The sequence below is a fragment of the Pleurodeles waltl genome, chromosome 2_1 (assembly GCF_031143425.1).
Source record: "Pleurodeles waltl isolate 20211129_DDA chromosome 2_1, aPleWal1.hap1.20221129, whole genome shotgun sequence".
NCBI classification, from domain to species: domain Eukaryota; kingdom Metazoa; phylum Chordata; class Amphibia; order Caudata; family Salamandridae; genus Pleurodeles; species Pleurodeles waltl.
Genome location: NC_090438.1, coordinates 709480595 through 709500266, shown reverse-complemented (window position 1 = coordinate 709500266; position 19672 = coordinate 709480595). Strand labels below are relative to the sequence as shown.

The 19672-nt window shown below is 44.4% G+C and overlaps 1 protein-coding gene across 1 annotated transcript in view; it reads right to left on the bottom strand.

The window, feature by feature from the left end:
• LOC138267863 (collagen alpha-1(XXI) chain-like) overlaps positions 1 to 19333 on the bottom strand; it is a 603972-nt gene extending 584639 nt beyond the window's left edge. Inside the window, exon 1 of the mRNA XM_069217091.1 lies at positions 19159 to 19333. The gene's annotated coding sequence lies outside the window, so the exon portion shown is untranslated. The remainder of the gene's footprint in view (positions 1 to 19158) is intronic.
• Between the last annotated feature and the right edge of the window lie 339 nt (positions 19334 to 19672).

Sequence of the window (19672 nt, the reverse complement as noted above, 5' to 3'; positions counted from 1 at the left end):
TGCAATGGGCAATAGTGTCCAATGTCAAATGTCTGGCAAAAATGGCAATAATGGCTAATGGCTATAATGTCCGCTAAATGCTAATGCAAATGGCTAAAAAATGGCTGGTAATGTCCTCAAAAAAAATAGCTGCTTTCTTCTCGTGCACCGGGTTTAAATAGACAACAGTTCAAATCCAGTAGGGTCTTCCAGTGGAGGGTTCATAGGTTGGCTTCAAATTGTCCAATCAAAAACTACAGTTCACAAGCTTCTACCTAGGCATACATTATCCTTGGAGTCGGGAACGTAAGTTGCAACATATTTTACCAATTAACTCACTTTCAGAGCTTCCATTGTCCGCACCTGCAGATTGACCTTGGAGGAAAGAAGAAGATGCCAGGCTGGCACGAAACCTTAAAGATAAGCATGTGAACGATCTCACTGGAAAAGTACAGCTTCAAGCAAGAATACACGTTTTATTAGCACATTGGAAAAACACGAGCATCTAAACCGTGAGACAAGGCAACTAGGCCAAAGCCTCCACTAAAGTTATGCTAAGCTAAACATTTCAAACAAGCAAATCATGGCACACGTTTACGATTATGTCAAATTAGCACAATTCTAATACATCACGTTATATAAAGCACGCTTATAAATGTTGGCAAACTACTCTGAGGGCACATTTTGTCCCCGTACAATCTTTATTAGTTCGGTTAAAGTCACACTTGATTATTGCAGCACTACGTTTATGCGCTAATAAATGTAAAACCTTCATTTCTGCGTCATCACTCCATAGCATCTCTGTGTTACATGAGATAAAGATTCAGCAAATAATCACAGACAAGATAGGAAAATGAAAACATTCTCTCCAAGTCCATTTTGAAAATGGTGGCGCTAACACTCGCATGCCTAAAGAACATTTTCGATTTGCACTTTTAGAGTATGTAAAATCCGCCTATTAGGACAAACAGGCCAAACTGACCACCAAGTGACGCTTACTGTACCAGCGTGGTTTGTGCAGTTGTGAAGAGATTACCTAATTGTCACCAAAGAAACTCAACACAAAGATGCAGAAAAAGCCCGCAAATAAAGGGTTCACACAAGTGATGTTTACAGTTTGTTATCTAAATCCAGTCGGGAAAATCTGTGGAAGGAAGCTTGTCATCAGCCTTGTGGAAGGTCAGGCGACTGTCCGTGTTCATTTCTCAAAGATACAATGATGGATGCTGTGGTGTAGGCGGCCAGCACCGAACACAAGGCATAAATGGACAGAAAACTCACTCTTGCATATTTATCTGCTAGGACTGGTGAGAGATGTATCTAATTTTCTACAGCGCAATGGAGCAAGTGAACTTGCTGCACTTGAAAGGGAGAGGTCAGGAATGCACCATATGTAACGTTACGTGGGGCATTAGTGCTTTCTGCCTATGCTGGTGCACAATGTGCTGCCTAGCGTCAAATCAGACACCTTTGCACCATGGTGCAAGGTCGCCTGCATTGTTAGCAGGATTGTTTTTGGGCATGAAAGGACAACTTCCTGCATAAAAAAATCCTCAGGGACATTTTTCCTCTTTCTAAGTGTGCTGCATAATGCAGCACATGTAGAAAGAGGAAACAACGAGGAGAAATAAAGATGTTTCTCCTCACTGCGGCTCTGGTGGGGAGGCATGCAATTCTGACGCATTCCCAGGTCTACCAGTGTTAGTAAATCTGAGAATGTGTCAGAATCCATGGGTGGATACGTGGGAACGCCCACTTTCCACCCATGGGACACCTCCCTGCCTCAGAGTAACACAAGACAGCGATCTGCACTGCATTCAGTGCTTTAAATGAGCCGGTACTCTCCGGTACTGAGTGCCGGCACTTTTTTATTTTGAGAGAGAGTACCTACACTTCTCCAGAAAAACGTAATTCTTTCCATAGGAAAGTACCGGCACTTCTCAGAAACAAGTAGGTAGTCTGGTACAGAGTACCTGCACTTCTATTTTTCCATTTCAAGCACTGACTGCCTTGCATTACTCTAGATGTATCAAGCCATGCAGGAGCACGCAAGGTGAGTGGCCTTTCGTGGCTGGGTAAATTTCATTTTAGGTTTTGCATCACATTGCGTCCCCTTGCCAGGTGCAGGCTGATGCAAAACCTTTAATAAATTTGGCCCCCAATATGTAGCAGGAATAGAGCACCTGTGGGGCGATGAGGCCTGTGGTAAGGGGGCAACTTTCCGGTGCCTGTCCTCACCCTGCCGCCAGCACTACACCAATCTGACAATAGAGCATTTTATTTTAAGAAACAGGTGGGAACTCATTCAGTCTTGTGACTGGAGCAACAAAGGCACAATTTGGACCTCTTCCGCATCTGATATTATGCTACTAGCAGAAGAGGAAGAAGCAAGTTTAATGCAAAACCATACAATGCCACTGAATCCGTACCAATCAGGGCTTGCCACCATGCGTCTCTAGCATGCTGCACCAGGTCCTTTTTTGGGTACAATGTTCCCCTAGTGAATTTTCTGAATGCAGGCAAAGGGCCTGATTTAGATTTCGGCAGACAGGTTATTCCGTTATTGGTGTAAAAGAGTAACCCGTCCACTGAAATCTAAATCAGGCCCAGAGTATACTTTAGTAATTTTTGACAGTTTCTGTGGACAGAAATTGGAGTGGGATTTTGCTTTATACTTATACAGTTTTTCAGTACTACCTATGCAATTACCGCAGTGTCTGGTGACAAGAGTGAGTGACTTAGCGCTCTGCGTTTGGAGGTTTATAATATATGTGATACTCCTTTTAATAAAGCAAGTCTCTATGTTTAAACAATGCCTTTTATAATACCACCTGCTGTTTAGAAAACAAGGCTTTTTTTTTAATAAATAGAAAAATAAAGTGATGGATTCCTTAATCCACTTCTAAAATACTTCTGGTTGACGTGTTTTGCCTTTCACCACCACAATTGGATTTTTACATAGTTTGTTTTTCCATTTCATCCATAATTCGTTTCTTGCCTACCACCACTCCATTCTATTTGGCTTGGTTTACTTTGCTCTCTCGTTAAATGCTTTTTTTTATTTCTCTGTTTATTTATAACTAGTGCAGTACCTTTTTATTACTCTGATGGGTATTTGGTTAGTTGTTTGCAGGAACAAATTTACTGTTTTTCTTTCTTTCTTTCTAATTATTTACTGTCGAACTATTTTGTTGATTTACAGTCACTTCAAAGCACTCCAGTACACTGGTAATTTTTCTGCATGGTTATCAGGAGATTATTGGAACTGACTGTACAGGGGGGTAAAGATGAGGTCACCTGTGCCCGAGTGACTTTGTTGGGTCATATTAAGAAATGGCGGCTCATAGGAGAGTATAGTGAGGTACAGATGGGATGGTATGAGAATATCTCTCTTGGTAGATGCTGGCAGATAGACTTCATACTTGAAGGTACAAGGGCTTTCCTTTGAACATTTTCGGTTTGTGCAACCCGAGTCATGGTGGGAACGCTTTACAAGGTACTTTCTTTGGTAATGTGGCTGCTTAGCAACCAGTTCTCCCAGTAATTTGTAGGTTAGTAGCCTTTGGAAGGATTTATGTGGTCGCTTCTTTCGAGCCAAAGCCTTGCCACTTGGTCCTGGAGATCTTTTTGTGAGGCAATTACATTCACTAATGCAATAATCAAGTTAGGTCTGTCACCAACCATCTCGTCAGTTCTACCTGATGGGAAGCCTGGAGGAATGGTTGGCTGTTTCTGAGTATGGAGGGTTGAAAGTTAGTACTTTTGACCAATTCATTTAATTGGGTCAAAAATGATGCTAAGCTTTTTCACTTTTTTGTAGATGTTGGGGCCAGTGCTGTTGATACCGGCCAATTGAAAAGGACTACACTGCCTTTTCCCTTTAATAACATTGTTGTTATGGTGTCATTCAGACAAAGGACGCTTTCTCTCCTTCAAAATACAAGTACTGCAGGCCCTTTACAATATTCCCTGACAGCCTGGCGCATTATCTAGTCATATGCAAACCTGGACGTGTCACTAAACATTTGAAATTGAAGATTTCTCAATTCGATGACTTGGGCAAGTAGACTCATCTAGCCGTCGAACAAGATGTACAACATGGTACGTTATTTTTTTGCTTTTCTTGTTTTTTTAAATAAAAGTATTAAGAAAAAGTTAAACTGTATCAAATAAATTACAGAAAAAATACGAGCATGTCTGTATTGTTATCCAGCTTTCCAAAATTGGTGTTCTCCAGCGAGATGGTTTAAAAGTACTGTTAAAGATACAACAGATGTCTGTCTTTTTGCTGCATGAATATTCCTTCATGATGTGCAGGAAGCGTTTGTCATGTGTCTGCTTTGTTTGATGTGTTCTATTCACAAGTCCCCAGTGCCCGCGTGAGCAATTCTTATCCTGTCAGGATCCACATATTTGTGAGGGGAAGGGGGGGCTTCTAATGGAAATATCCCTTCACGGATGAACGCTTGCACAGTAGGACTAAATAGGAACCGCCTAAAGTGAAGCCTCATCATGGAAGTAGATAATGGATGTCGGAAGAAGAAATGACACCCCATGCTGGAACAGCACAGGCTGTCGTTTGACATGCGAATGAAAATAATCACATACAAACATATAGCGTCCGCTCAACAGTGCATCACAGTACAGAGAGATTCCATTTGCTTTAAGGAACAATTGTTGTATAGTTTAAGAACAGGTCAGAAAAATCTATTCTGTCTAGAAGAGCCTATATACTGTATGCTGAATGAGTATTAGTGAGGTACAACTTATTAAGTTACTATCACTGTTCTGCTGCATGCCTCTTAGCACACCAGGTGTCGTCCCTCGAATTAAGAAACTCCGTCTTAATTAAAATCCACAATCCACACATAGTAAACGTCACACTTGACTTCATGCTCCCCCTCTCAACCTCCTGCCATAGTGTCCCGTTCATGAATGGCCTTCGCTGTAAGATGGTCACTCCTCCTTAACATTTCGTTCGAGTGAGAATGCACAGTGGTAGGAATCTACCTCAATGTGCGTAAAACGTAAATGTCCTACAATGAGGACAATACACAGCAAGGAGTAAACCCACTCACAAGGAGATAGAGTGCTGAATAGGTAATGGGAATAGTAACGACACAGCAGAGATCTTGGAGCTCTCTTTTACAGCGTGAGAGTTCTTCTGCCTTCCAATGAGACATGATGGGAGTCTGTCCTGGCGGATTGGGAAAAACTCTTCTTGGGCCTGGCAGTTAAGAGACAAATAAATTATGGTACAGACATTACCCATTTTATTTAAAGTTCTTGCAATCACATCTTTCAGCTGAAAAAATGTAGGTGCTAGGTTTTTCCTTAGAGTGAAACCCAACTGAGTTTCCCATGGTTCCTCAAGACTTAGGCCCTCATTTTGATATCAGCGCTAAAAACCGCCTACCGCCGCGGCGACTGCTGCCAAAAGACTGTCACTGCAGCTACCAGCCGTGCTATATTATGACCACAGACGGATTTCCGCCACAAGAATGGCGGAATTCTGGCTGTGGCCATGCCGACAGATGGCGGTAATGACATAGACTGCCGCCAGCCGTATTATGACCAATAATACGTCCTGAAGGTGTTCCGCTGGCGGGCGCTGCTCGCGGTAGCAGCGCCCCATCCCGTTACCTGCCGGAGGACCCCCTGGATCCAGGTAAGTCGGGTCTCCAACAGGGGAGAGGGGTGCGGGTGTTGTGTGAATGTGTGGGGGTGTGTGAATGTGTGTGCATACATGTGGGTGTGTGTTGCGTGTTGAATGCGTGTGTGCATGTATGGAGGTGTGAGTGCATGAATGTTTTGTTATGTGAATGCGTGTCTGCGTGTATGTTTGAAAGTGTGTGCGGACGTGTGTGTGAATGGATGTATGCATGTGTGTAAGCATGTGGGAATGGGTGTGTGTATGCATGTGTGTGAAGGAGTGTGAATGTGGGGGGCTGACGAGGGTGTCTGGAGTGGTAGGGGGTGGGGGAGGTTACTGGGAACGAAGGGGGGAGATCCTATCAGTGACAGGAAAGTAATTCAGTTACTGATATGGCCTACTGCCATTGTGTTCGTGGCGTTACGAATCCCACGAAAACCATGGCGGTAGGCGGGGTCAGAATCCTGCAGGAGGAACAATGGCGGCTAATTTACAGGCCCTGGGTATATGGTACACCACTCTACAAGGGACTTACAAGTAAATTAAATTATACAATTAGGTATATGTCAATCAAACCATGTTTAGGGGAGTGAGCACAAGCACTTTAGCACTGGTCAGCAGTGATAAAGTGCACAGAGACCCAAGGCCAACAGAGTAAAAATCCTGAAAAGATGGTGGAAACAGGCAAAATGTTATGGGAGGACCAGCCTAGAGCATAGATGTCTAACAACTGCTCTGCTGCCCTGATGCATGGAGGACTGCCCTGCTGCTGAGGTAGGAAGACTGGACCTCTTCCTTGAACCCAGAACCACCAGTGCGACTCCAAGGGCTAGCTGTTTGGCCTCCTGTTCTGAGCTACAAGGACATAACAAGCTCCGGAGACCTGCCCTGCATCTGCCCAGACTCAAAAGGACATGCCTGTGCCCTGCTGCTAGCCTCTGTTTGAGTGATTCTCGATTACCAAGAGGTGCCCCATGAGGTCCTAGACCCTTGGTTGGCTTCAGTGTGTATTCCTTCTGGTTCAATTGTGGGTTTCCTCTGTACCGACCCAGGGCAATGCAACTCAACACAGAGCGATGCTGGACCTCACATCTCAGCACCTCGCAGCCCCCTGAACAGTTGCCTCAACAGAACCGCCGCAACTCAACACAGGACCTCACATCACAGCGCTCACAGCACCTCATCAGAACAGACACATAGCGATGCAACCTGATGCAGGACCAAGCATTGCAGCCCTTACATGATGCATCATAGCACTTTTTATGCATTCAGCCATGCTGCACAGCAGCCACGCTGCTGTAAACAAGACAAACAACATTGGCAATGCCTATAGGACGTCAGCGAGACCTATTAGCTTTACCAATGCCTTTACTTGAATCAGCTTCCTTACCGATGTGCAAAATTGCATGGCTAAGGAGGGCTGTGAATGAATTTATGAGGTTTGATCATGTTTGCATGATATTAGTTCCCTGTCAGTGACAGGCCTGTTTATTGTGTTTTCTCCAGCATTTCAGAAAAATAGTTCTTTAGTGACAAAGGGAAAAAATGTCTATCCTGATGAACCCTTGCTGAATTTGGAATTTTGTCTAGTGTTCGGAAATGTGTAGATTTTGAGGTTTACCTATTGGTTTCAAACCAGTTTGCACCATAAGGAGATTGAAACTGCCATGAGTGTGAAAAACTACAACTATGGTTTAAAAAAAAAAAAAAAAACTTTTACAACTCTGCTTATTTCTGAAAGGTGAGGATGATTATTCTAAAATAGCAAAACTTATGTTGACTCCCATTTTTATGGGAAAATGCATATATATTCTTGCACAGCTCTTTTTTCTACAAAAAGCAAACAGTTGCTGTATTTTGCCTATTTTTCTCGGTTTCCACCAAGGCAATCCACAAATCATGTGCATATCTAGAATTTCCAAGATGCTGTTAAAAAGGGAGGCGCATTTGGAGGAAAGCTATGAAGACCTAAGCACGAAGTGCCCAAAACATGAAAAAAAAAGTTTCAGCACTGGCTGTGAAAAATCCTGATTAACTAAGGTGTTAATCAATGTTTAGCAGATAGCCATTCATTTGCCTATTGCTAGACATTCAAAAATGATTGTGATTTGTGCATAAATCCAAAGATGTTTCTATGTGCCACTAAGAGACGTTGAAGGCCAGGAGACCTAGCTATGTTGCAGTACTAGCAGCCTTCATTGCTCTTATAATGGGTAAGTAACGTGACTGTTCTTGAGGCCATACAACTACTGTAACGTTTGATGCTAGAGACCTTTTACAAAATACTCTACAGCATGTTCCTTTGTCTAATAAAATAGTTATAAACTGAGTACAGGCGAAGAAGATGGACCTCTTTCCCATGACAATGTTAGGAGAATTTTGAATTGGTGCAGATGCCCAACATGTGATATTTTCCGATTGGAGGATGGAATTGTTTGATCCAAAATTGGGAACTTTTCAACGAATCAGAACAATTTGTGGATTTTAATTGATCATTCCTGGATGAATTCAGAGCACTCTTTGCTTGGTCCTGCTTAAGAGCAGACCTCTTTTTGCCTCACTTGAATCCTCAAGCATTGCTCATTCCCCAAGGGCACTTTGTCATTTTTCTCTAAAGCTGATGACCAAAGACCTTCTTGAATTCCTTTGCCCTTTTTTGTCACTATTTCTGGTGACCATTTTGCATGGACTAAATATCCCTATGGACTTCTGTAGGTATAAATGCTTGTGTTTTCCTTTTCAACTATCTTTTATCCTGAAAGTTAGACTTAGGATTTTCCTGACCCTTTGAGAAGACTCTCTAAAGAACTTCAAATATTGATGCTGTCTATTTTTACTTATGTTCTACCAGTCTCAGTTAGTCTTCAGGTGGCCCAGAGGTTACTTTGCCAAAATATTTTTGCTTTTTACTTTTTGCCTCCAAATCTAACTTACCCGGTATACGGCAGTTAGTGACATTCCTTTAGAGATTTCCTAATTGGTATTAACTTGATGCATTTGATTTGTTTCAATGTTGAGTGGCGGTTTACATGTATTTAGTAACAATCAAGTAGTTCTGTTATTGTTTTGTGTAGCATGTATAGAGTGCCTTGTATGTTCAATGTTGATAAGACTATGGGCCTCATTATGACCCTGGCGGCCGGCATTAAGCTGGCGGTAACACCGCCAACAGACTGCCATTGTTCGTCCAGCTATTATGACGCAATGGCCACGGCCATACCGCCGGCCCCTCCACTATATTGCCGCTGTCCTGAGGATTATGAGTCCCTGATCGCCAGCCTGGCCACGGTCGTAAACACCACCATGGAAAGGCTGGTGGTAAGGGGGAGTTGGGGTGCCCCTGGTGACCACTGCACTGCCCATGCACTTGACATGGGCAGTGCAGGGGCCCCCAGGCATTGCCCCATCGCGCATTTCACTGCCCGAATTTGCACCCGCTGCACATCAGCATTGCCGCAGGCTCTATTACGAGCTGGCAGCAATGTTGATGTGACTTTTCCGATGGGCCAGCGGACGGTAACACTGTTACTGTCCGCTGGCCCAGCGGAAAAGTCGAAATAGGGAGACAGAAATACCGCCAGCACTGGTGGTATTCTGGCACCCGCTGCCTCGGCGATCTTTTGAGAACACCACCGAGGTTGTAACGAGGGCCCTATGTTTCTTCCAATGTTTAGGTCACCCTATGGTGGTCCAGTATCTCTATAGTCTGTTTTTGAGGATTGTTTACATTAACCTGTATACTAGTTTGTAATACAGCCTTTTGAACATTGTGCCACTTTATAAATATGGCGCAGCATTTTTGGCCGTCGAACGCCACATTTGCATAACAAAAATTATGCTAATGTGGCATTGGAATGGTGCTAGGCCCCCCTAAATGTGGGCCTTTGTCTCTGATCCAACTGCTACATGGCGTTCGGTTTACCAGCATCGACAAGCCTGCCCTGTTTATGACAGTAATATATTCTCCTACTGGTACCTGCCTTCAAAGGCATGGCAGTCAGGAACGAGAGAAACTGTCACCTATGCATTAGAAGAAAACACCCTTGGTGCCTGATTGTTGTTTCTTTGTTTAGTAAAAAAAAGTCATGCTTTGGGGATTTGTATAATTAAAAGACAAATGCTGACTGAGTTGCTAGGATGGAGACCATTCTTAATTGAAGTACTTCTGTTGTTTCTACAGGAGCACTTTTGATGAAAATGTGCCTGACACTCCATCGGTTTGGTGGCCAGTCCATCAGTTTCTAAGTGAGCATTTTAGACCAAGATTTATGAAAAATTCACACAATCCAGCACAGCAATTTAAGTTGTTACCCTAAGTCACATGAAAATAGAGAGCAGACAGCACTATGGGCCTGATTCTAACTTTGGAGGATGGTGTTAAACCGTCCCAAAAGTGGCGGATATACCACCTACCATATTACGAGTTCCATAGGATATAATGGACTCGTAATACGGTAGGTGGTATATCCGCCACTTTTGGGACGGTTTAACACCGTCCTCCAAAGTTAGAATCAGGCCCTATGTCTACGAGGATGTGACGCTGTTTTTCTCTCTCCCTGGCGCAGCTTAGGCTTCTATGTGCCAATGCACACACCCTTGTGTCATAGTGAAAGGGTGTGCGTATGTTCTGTAAGGAATAGTTCCTGGAAGTGGAACATTTCATTACAAAAACCATCCTTGAACAATTTATCTGCTTTGTGTGTGTGCTCTTCAATGCAGCACGCATGAAAAGTAGTACAATAGGAAAGACACAGGTGGTCATTCTGACCCTGGCGGTCTTTGACCGCCAGGGCGGAGGACCGCGGGAGCACCGCCGACAGGCCGGCGGTGCTCCAATGGGGATTCCGACCGCGGCGGTAAAGCCGCGGTCGGACCGGCACCACTGGCGGGGTCCCGCCAGTGTACCGCCGCCCCATTGAATCCTCCGCGGCGGCGCAGCTTGCTGCACCGCCGCGGGGATTCCGACCCCCCCCTACCGCCATCCAGATCCCGGCGGTCGGACCGCCGGGATCCGGTTGGCGGTAGGGGGGGTCGCGGGGCCCCTGGGGGCCCCTGCAGTGCCCATGCCACTGGCATGGGCATTGCAGGGGCCCCCGTAAGAGGGCCCCTACATGTATTTCACTGTCTGCTGCGCAGACAGTGAAATACGCGACGGTGCAACTGCACCCGTCGCACAGCTTCCACTCCGCCGGCTCGATTCCGAGCCGGCTTCATCGTGGAAGCCTCTTTCCCGTTGGGCTGGCGGGCGGTCTGAAGGCGACCGCCCGCCAGCCCAGCGGGAAAGTCAGAATTACCGCCGCGGTCTTTCGACCGCGGAACGGTAATCTGACGGCGGGACTTTGGCGGGCGGCCTCCGCCGCCCGCCAAGGTCAGAATGAGGGCCACAGTCTTAAGAGCTTGGTACAAATTCCTATCTGCGAATGTTTGTAGACAGGAATTTGCATCACAACCCATGGGTGGTGATATAGCAACACCCATGTGCCACCCATAGAACACTGTGTTACGTTTTGAAACTATCCAACAGAAACAATGATTTGAATTGAATTGGATAGTAAATGTCAACATAACATTTTGTGTTAGGTTTACATAACAAAAGTATTTTTTCTGTTTTTACCATGACAGAAGTGAAGAAATGGAGACCAAGAATATAGTACGGTATAAATCTCAGCAAAAAAGTGAATTAAGAAAGGAAGAGGACAATATGGAAAGAAAATAAAGTGAAGGAGGGTGCTAGAGGAACAGTAGCAAAAGAGGAAAGTGGCAAGGGGTTGTGGGATAGAGGAGGTAAGGGAAGTGGAGATCTATTCTTGAGAAGAAAGGGAGAGGGGCAGATGCAAACATTTGAAAATGGATGGTAAGTGGGAGGAAATGATGAGGTGCAGGAGGAGTTAAGGTATATGCAGAAGCAGACAACAAAAAACAGCAGAAACATTTAAGAGGAAGAGGTCAACTGTAGGAGAAGATGGCTGATAAGCTTTTAAAACAAACAAACAAATACAAAATAAAGAGACAGATACAATATGATCCTAATGTAAAAGCCATTTGATGAATACATATTGAAAAACAGTACATTTATCAAATGGCATTCATCGATTTTGAGGCTTCCGTTCATACAGATAATTTCTAGAAAGCAGGGTAGTCAGGAATGGATTAGTTAGAAACTGCTTTTTGTGCACCTATATCACATTCTCTACTCATAGGCAGTGACACCCCTATACCTTTAAAGATATGTCCATCGTTTGCTAGGACTGACTTAGAAACAGTTTAAACTGTTTTGCTAGCATCATGTCTTTAAAACGAAATACTTAAAAATACATAAACATATTAGAGGGATTTGAGTCAGCCGTCTTTACTCATTGCCTGCTTAACTGCTATTCACATGTAGCTTCTGCCCACATCAGCATCAAGAATGGGACAATGGGTCAGCCCACTTTAGCTACTCTTGCACCACAAGTGACAATGTTTCACCTGATTACATATGTGCATACACCTAAAAAGAAGCACACTTCAGTGCCAGGGTTGGTGAGCCACCAATACTTTATTTTTTCCAGTGCAATTTTATTTTCATCCTTTAACTGTTTTTTTCATTTTGTCAATCATCTTTTTGTGTTTAAATTATGTCTTTAGGTTACAGTGACTCCACATGCCTTTTGACATTATAGACATCACTTGTATTGGCATCATATAACCTTTTACCCTGAAGGATCCCAGGAGGTCAAGTCACATGACCTTAACACTGACAACACCACAGTAAGTAATATCACTGAAGTTCTATAATAACTGAATTATTACTATAGCAAGGCATCAGGGACACATGTTTATTTTTAGATATATCCTATATTAGGGTGCTGATGTGACCCTTAAAATTTAAAAGGCATAATGCTAGCCCTCAAATGTAGTAAGTGCATGAAGCAAGTGCAAAGAGTTGTTTTTTTAATGGGGTTGAAAAGTGCATTTTAAACCACAGTTTTTACATAAATTTGTTAAAAAGCCACAAGCTCTGAAAAGACACTCATTACACGTTCAAGTTCTTTCATAGTGTGTCAACTCAATGAAACCTGTCACTCCAGAGGAGTTAAATATTTTTTTCAGAATGCATTGTGGGTGTCCCCCCATTTGCCAAACATGACTTCACTTGTGCAGGAGCCAGCATTTTGCCATTGGTACCCTCTTCATCCAGAAATTACATACAATATACCAAGGCCAGAATGTTGTTATTAATGCCATCCATATACCATGGGTGACCAGTATCTAAAAAATACCTCAGTGTGTTAGGGCCAACACGTTGTCATGGTTACTGTCCTCTAATATGCCATTGTTGACCACAGTCATGGCAATAGTTACCTCCAAAGTGCTGGTGCTAGAATTTTACTATGGGTGTCATATGCCAAGAATTTAATCAATTATGCCAGCTCCAGCATTTTCCATGTGTGCCCTATATGCCAAGAATTGCCTCTAGTATGTCAGTACCAGTAGTTTGCCGTTATCCAAATAATTGCTTTCAGTTTCAATTACCTCTAGTATGCCTGTACAAGTGTTTTACCTTTATGTCAATAATTACCTCTAGGCTTCAGCATTTTGTCACAGTTGCCTATCATGCTAAGAGTTGCTATTTTCCAACAGACAATAATTACTTTCAATATGTCAGGGCAAGGTGCGGAATCACAAGCATAATACCACATATTCACTTATGTTCACTCACATATATTCACTCATCACTCATTCTCAATCACTCATTCTCACCTACTCATCATTACTAACGTGTTCTGACTCAATCACTCATTCTCACCTACTCATCATTACTAACTTGCTCTGACTCATTCATTGTCACTAACTCTCTTGAACTCACTCTTACTCTCACTCTATAGTTCTCTCTCACTGTCACATACTATAGCTCACTCTAGCATTTACATATTCACAGTCACTCAAATTCGCTCTTCCTCTGACTCATTCATACTGTGTCACTCACTTGTACTCACTCCTACTCTAATATATTTTTTGTGACTCACTCACTGTTACTCTCAAGCCAGTCCTAAACAGGGTAAAAAAATGTCTGTTTGAAATGTTGCAAATGAACCTAAAATTGGTGGGGCAAATTTAGTAAACAGAAGCAGACAAAGAAATAGGTTGGCAGAAAGTTAAACTCTAGTTGCTTACAACCCAAACTGTGACACAAATACATGTGTGTCATTATGCTCTGCCATAAAAATGCTGCAAGATATTGATATTTCACACATCGCTCAGCAGACACTGGCACCAGTGTCCTGAATAGCACCAGAATTTCACAAGATTTCTCAACCCATTCTGATCATCGAAATTAGGCAATAATTTATCAGATTTACACTAAGAAGCACTTAAATACCACAAACCATCTGTATTTAATTCTGCTTTTTAGCTCATCTATGCCAATTTAGACATGGCCAACAATATGCAAATTAGCCTTGGCTCTGCCCCAAAAGGGATGCCCCAACCTGAACTGGTGACCCTCCGACAAAGTAAACCTATGCAATAGGTTACTGAAGCTAGCTCTGACAAAGGTAGGCAAAGCCAATAAGTATGGCCTTCACAAGCTGGAGCAATAGTTTTTTTTTTACTTTTAAACAACGATATGCCACAAATATAAAAGGAAAAGAAAAAACTTACTGCCACCTAACCATTGTGGCCATAAAATTACAATCATGGATGTCCTTTAGGGGGTGTCAGAGGTTGTACCTGCGACCCCTGGCTTCTGCCTTGCAACCACTGGCACAGCACTTGCGACCCCGGACTCAGGTGGCAAAATCAGTGCCAGAAACACAGGGGCTGCTCATCCTTATGTGTGTCATTTGGGGCTCCACGCCTTGTTTTCTGCAAATGTGTTGTTATACTAGTAGTAAATGACATTGTATTATTCACTATTAGTGTAATAAAAATTGAGTACAATTATGTGTATAATATACTCACTTATAAGGGCTTTCAGTCCGCCTCTTTATGTATTGGTCTATTGTTGTGCCACTCAGATTTTAATTTCGCCCACTACAGCACACAGCATGGGGCAACAGGTCAGACAACTTATGCCATTGACTAACTTCACTGAGAGTGATGGCATTCTGCTCTTTCACAAGCAGCACTTTTGCACACAAACTAGTTCCCTTTAGAGCCACTGACTACTTTGGTAAAGTGTGGTTTTGGAGAGCAAAAATATATATTTTGCTTTTTATTTTATTATTATTTTTTTTGCAAGGGGTTGGCAGCTGCCACGACAATGTTTCAGAAAAACCATGGCTGGGGCATAGTCTAACTGGCTAAGATGTCGACCACCTAACTCAGGAGCTCTGGGTCAGCCTGTCAAATATCCTGTTGTAGACCCGGCGATCGAGAGCCCAGCCGCCTGGAAGTGGGGTCGGGGCTTTCTTGTGCGTGGGCCTGTTGGGCGGTGTAGCCCGGGGACGCTGGGACTGCCTGTGCAACCAGCGCTGCCTGCACCTGGGCTCCCTGATGTGAGGGGCTGGGCCTTGGTGTCGGCACGTTGGACGATACCCCGGGGCCAAATTCGCGCACCTCTTGCCGTGTGGAAGGCGACTAGGAGACCTACCGGGAGTAATGACCGCTACCCTCCCTCCCCCCCCTCCCCAGGAGATGGGAGGAGAGGAGGTGAGGAGCTGCAGAAGGCAGGCGGGGCATGAGAGCGGGCCCCCTGGTCAGCACACGAGGGGCAGGTTGACCTGGTGTTGGGGGCCCGTGCAAGCCCTGCTGGAGCCGGTGGAGGGTGAGGCCCTGCGAGACGGTTGCTGCAGGAGCAGGACAGTCCAGATTGGAGGGAGGCTGAGTGGACAGGACACCTCTTCCCCAGTGCTGGCCGCGGATGCCTGAGGCTTGGTCTTTCCCAGGGTGCAGCCGAACTGGGGTGACATCGGCTGGAGCCCCAGCAGTGGCTGGACTGTAAATGTCCAGCCCCTGCTGTGCGCTGAGTGGGGACGCGGGGGTGAGTGGGGGGGGGGGGGGGGGGGCGGGGGCGCCCATGGCTCCCTGTGGACATGTTCATGTGGTGCTGCAGGCCTCGCCTCGGTGGACAGGTGACGCCACCTGTGGGGGTAGTGAGCCTTGGGCTCCCCAGTGAGGGCTCACCCTCCTGTCTCTAGGCTGCGACCAGTGAGTACTCTACGGAAGTCCGTTGGGTGAACTGCGGTGTTGTGGTCTGCCCATACCTGTTCACCTGCATGCTGCCCCTGAGACTGACGGAGAAGTGAAGCACCTTTCAGTGGACTTGCCTGGCCCGCTGTAGTGGGTCGTAGGGGCCCCTTGGTTGTATGTATCCTGATATGGCTGCACTCGCTGGCTTGGTCCCTGATTCCTGGTTCACCCGGATGCCCTTCTTGCTGCGTCGGGTGCCACGAGTGACACACAGGCCTGGTGGGAACTGGAACCCGTGCAGGGGGGCTAACCCCGCCGCCCTGGAACCTGTTTTCGTACTCGACGGTTCCAGTCCTTCACCCAATAGCTGGCGCATGTTAACCAAGTGCTTATTTTATGTATAGGTTTAGGCACGCACTGTCTCATTTGGAATGGAAAATATCACCTCCCAGACTTAAGAGAAACTGGGCCGACATGTGTATTATCTATTTAAGTATCTTTTAATAGAAAAATATACAAAGCACTTCTAGAAAAACAACTAATAAAATAATGTGCTGCTCTATTTCGTTCTCAAAATACGTCCCCAAACGAAAATAACTTAACATATTGTAACGCACACTCGTCTCACTCGGAGCCCCCTAGTAATTCTGGAGGGACCTCATGCACTGCATGTGTGCGCTACATGTAACCTGAAACCAGACTTTCAAGAATATGAAAAAAAATTGGCAACACATTGACGAAAAACTACAGCCGAGTTTAATGGTTGCCTTTTCCATTTTAAAATCTTACTTAATTTTAGCATGTTGCCAGAAAGAGCTGCACTGAATCGTTTTGATTCCCTAAACCTTGTTTATTTTGCCACAATGAGAGATCAAATGTTTTTGCTCAAACCTGCCAGAGTACGTTCTCCTGTTTATTCAACTTAAATACAGTATTTCAGAATGATTGATGAACTTTTCAACAAACCGTGACAGACAGGCAGCCCAAAAAGATAGGGGTGATTGCGACAACAAAAGGTTAACTGCCAGAACTTGGGAGCAGAGAGTTACCTGGTCATTGAATATCTGCCCTCACTACTCCATAAATTAGGATGACACTATAGCGGTGTGTCAAATTGTGAATTGGTGCACTCATATATTTCCACAAAAAAGAAATTGCTTCACTATCTGTGCGGGCGATGTGTGATGTACACTTGTGTGCCTTTATTCTGTCTTCGCCATGATTTTATTAGCAAGAGGTGGGCACACACAAATTGACTCAATAGGTATGCCAGGATGCAATCCGTAACCTTCACTGTATGATAGTGTGCGACCTGCCTCTGCAATGTGCACACATTTTAAAGCCAGTCCTGAGGGGTCTCATTGTGTGTGGTGCCCATGAAGCGCTTATAGGCATGGCAGAAGGACATTAGTGTGGTGCAACAGGGTGATGTTAATTGACTGCATCCCATGGTCATGCCGGTGTTTTGGCAACATAAAGTGTGTTGCTCCTTTCTTTATAGACTGCAGAGTGTGGCACTTAGTAATCATCATGGCCTTCTCAAGTTTCCCCTTTTCCAATAGTAGCTGTCAGGGCATGCTCGAATTTTCCAACCATCACATTGTAATGAGGATAGGTGGGCGATATCCTCTGCTGAGTGCTGTCCAGTGGGGCGATAGATACAGTAAGCATGAGGTAGTACTGGTCTTTGCACTTATTTTCTCTCACAACCTATGTTCCACCTCCACCTCTTCTATATTTTTTTGTGCGGAGATCTCTGCCCGACTGCAGAGTCTCCGCAAAGGTAGTACATGTTTTAATAGTAAATGTGGGCAGGATAGAAGGGAGTGGCTGGAAATTGGGCAATACTTACAACTAAATGGGAGGGGATTAGGAAGGAGTAACGGGGGATTGAGGGAGGGTCAGGCAGGGGTTTATGGAGGGATGTGCAACTACCTACAAAAGAGTAAGCCTATTGCTAGTCACAAACTGCACTTCTAAAGTTACTACAGTGTTTCTCTTTTGTTCTACATTTAAAATAAAAATATAAAGTTCAATCAATAAATATATATAAAGTTTTAAAATAATACTTAATCTAAAAATATTTTGACACTTCTTTCAGGTTAAACTTGTGTAGGTTTCCCTGTATGATATTTATATAAGTTTAAATTTGGCTCCACCCCTTTCTTCGGGGGGGGGGGGGAGACGTGTAAGTCTACAATGTTGAGTAAGTTTACACTCTAATTTTGTGAACAGCTCAAAGTAATAAAGTTACTCAAAAGTGTAAGAGTAAACTTACACGTGTAAGTTACTCACAATTGTAAGATACCTTTGTGCATAGCCCCGAATAAATGCACACAGCTCACATACATCCCATCTACATCGTTTGAATGGATTTTGTGTGTCACTCTGCTTCTACAAAAAAGCCACACGTACAGACATTGCCAATGCTTGTTTTATACTGAATGTGTTAGGCAGTTGCTTTTACGGAGCTGAAATTGGGGAAGGAACTATTGCAACAAGTCTCACTCGCACGTTTTAAATGGACGATGGCTGACACATACCTTGGGATCACGCTCACAATTTGAATTGGTAGTAGTAATACAAAATGATTTTATGGCTACCGTTTACCTGGCACAAACGTCAGAACCATTGACAATGAAAACGAAGGTATAGCTGCCCTCGATTGCCATTGAGTGACAGAGTTTTAAGCATGATGTTGAACTACAAAGCACACGCTTCATATGGCCAGCCACTCATCCCTAACGGCACCAACTGTTTAAGGAGCAAGCGGATGGAATCTTCAGCCATGGCCAGGTGTTCTCCACCCCCAAACAATCTCCATTTTCAGAAGTGAAATAATTTCTGGTACAGTGATGTCCAGGTGCTAGCGCCGTGCTCATGAGGAAAGCTGCTGCCTACAGTACACCGGGGTGAGGGAGCAGGTACACGTGCAGGCACAGTGGGTCACGCCAGGAGGGGTGATAAGCTGTACTTAATGTGCAGGTAAACGTATCTATACTATAAAGCGGTACAAGCGAAAGCCACGGCGTCATCGCGTCGAAGTAATCATCGAGTCCCCACCCTTTAAAGTAGTCATAAACACATCTTTATAGATGATCATTTGGTTTGCACCATTTCAAAACTACGACTACTCACTTTAACTCTTAAGTGCGCAATGGCACTTGCACGCGGAGTTCTACACATACCATAAAAGAACTACATGCCATGGCCCTGTACTTTGTGCTAGCCTGACGAATGTTTTGCAAAGCTGTTCCAAAGTACTCTCACAGAAGCAGAAAGTTGTCATTGAGTTCCATACACTTTTACTAAAGCCGGTATTTTTCTTGCTTTAAGAGACAGTTTGCCTAAACTACTAAGGACTCGTGGTCGTAAATCAACGAGACATAGATTGAGGCCATAAAATAACTCACCCTGCCGGAGCACACACAGTGTTTCCGATGGTAGGTGAATGGAGCGCAGGGATGAAGTGAATCTTCGCAGCTGTGAGGGACGCGGAGCTCCTGCTGTCCAGGTGCTGGTCTCTGCTGGAAGGAATCAGCGCGAGGCTCTGCAGGCTGCATGTAACAGAACACAGCACCATGCCGCAGGTCTAGCATAAAAAGTGTGCCCTGGGGCTACCCACGCCCTGACGTCACAGCGAGCACACACCGTTGAAGGGGCCACCCCCGCCCCACTCTTTACCAATCTACAGTGTGAGGCAAAGACACTGAAACGCAGGGAGACGTGTGCTAAGCAAGGAAGCACCCAGGGAGCGTAAACTGTGGGTGTTACACGTGGGTTTCCATGTGGGAACATTTATCATTAGTATGACATTTGAAAAGATATTTGTTTTACATTTTCGTCTATCCCCCTCTATGCAGTCAAGCTCAATGAATTTTGCATAGAAATGTGTCAGTGTCTTCCAGACGCCAACCATTACTCAAA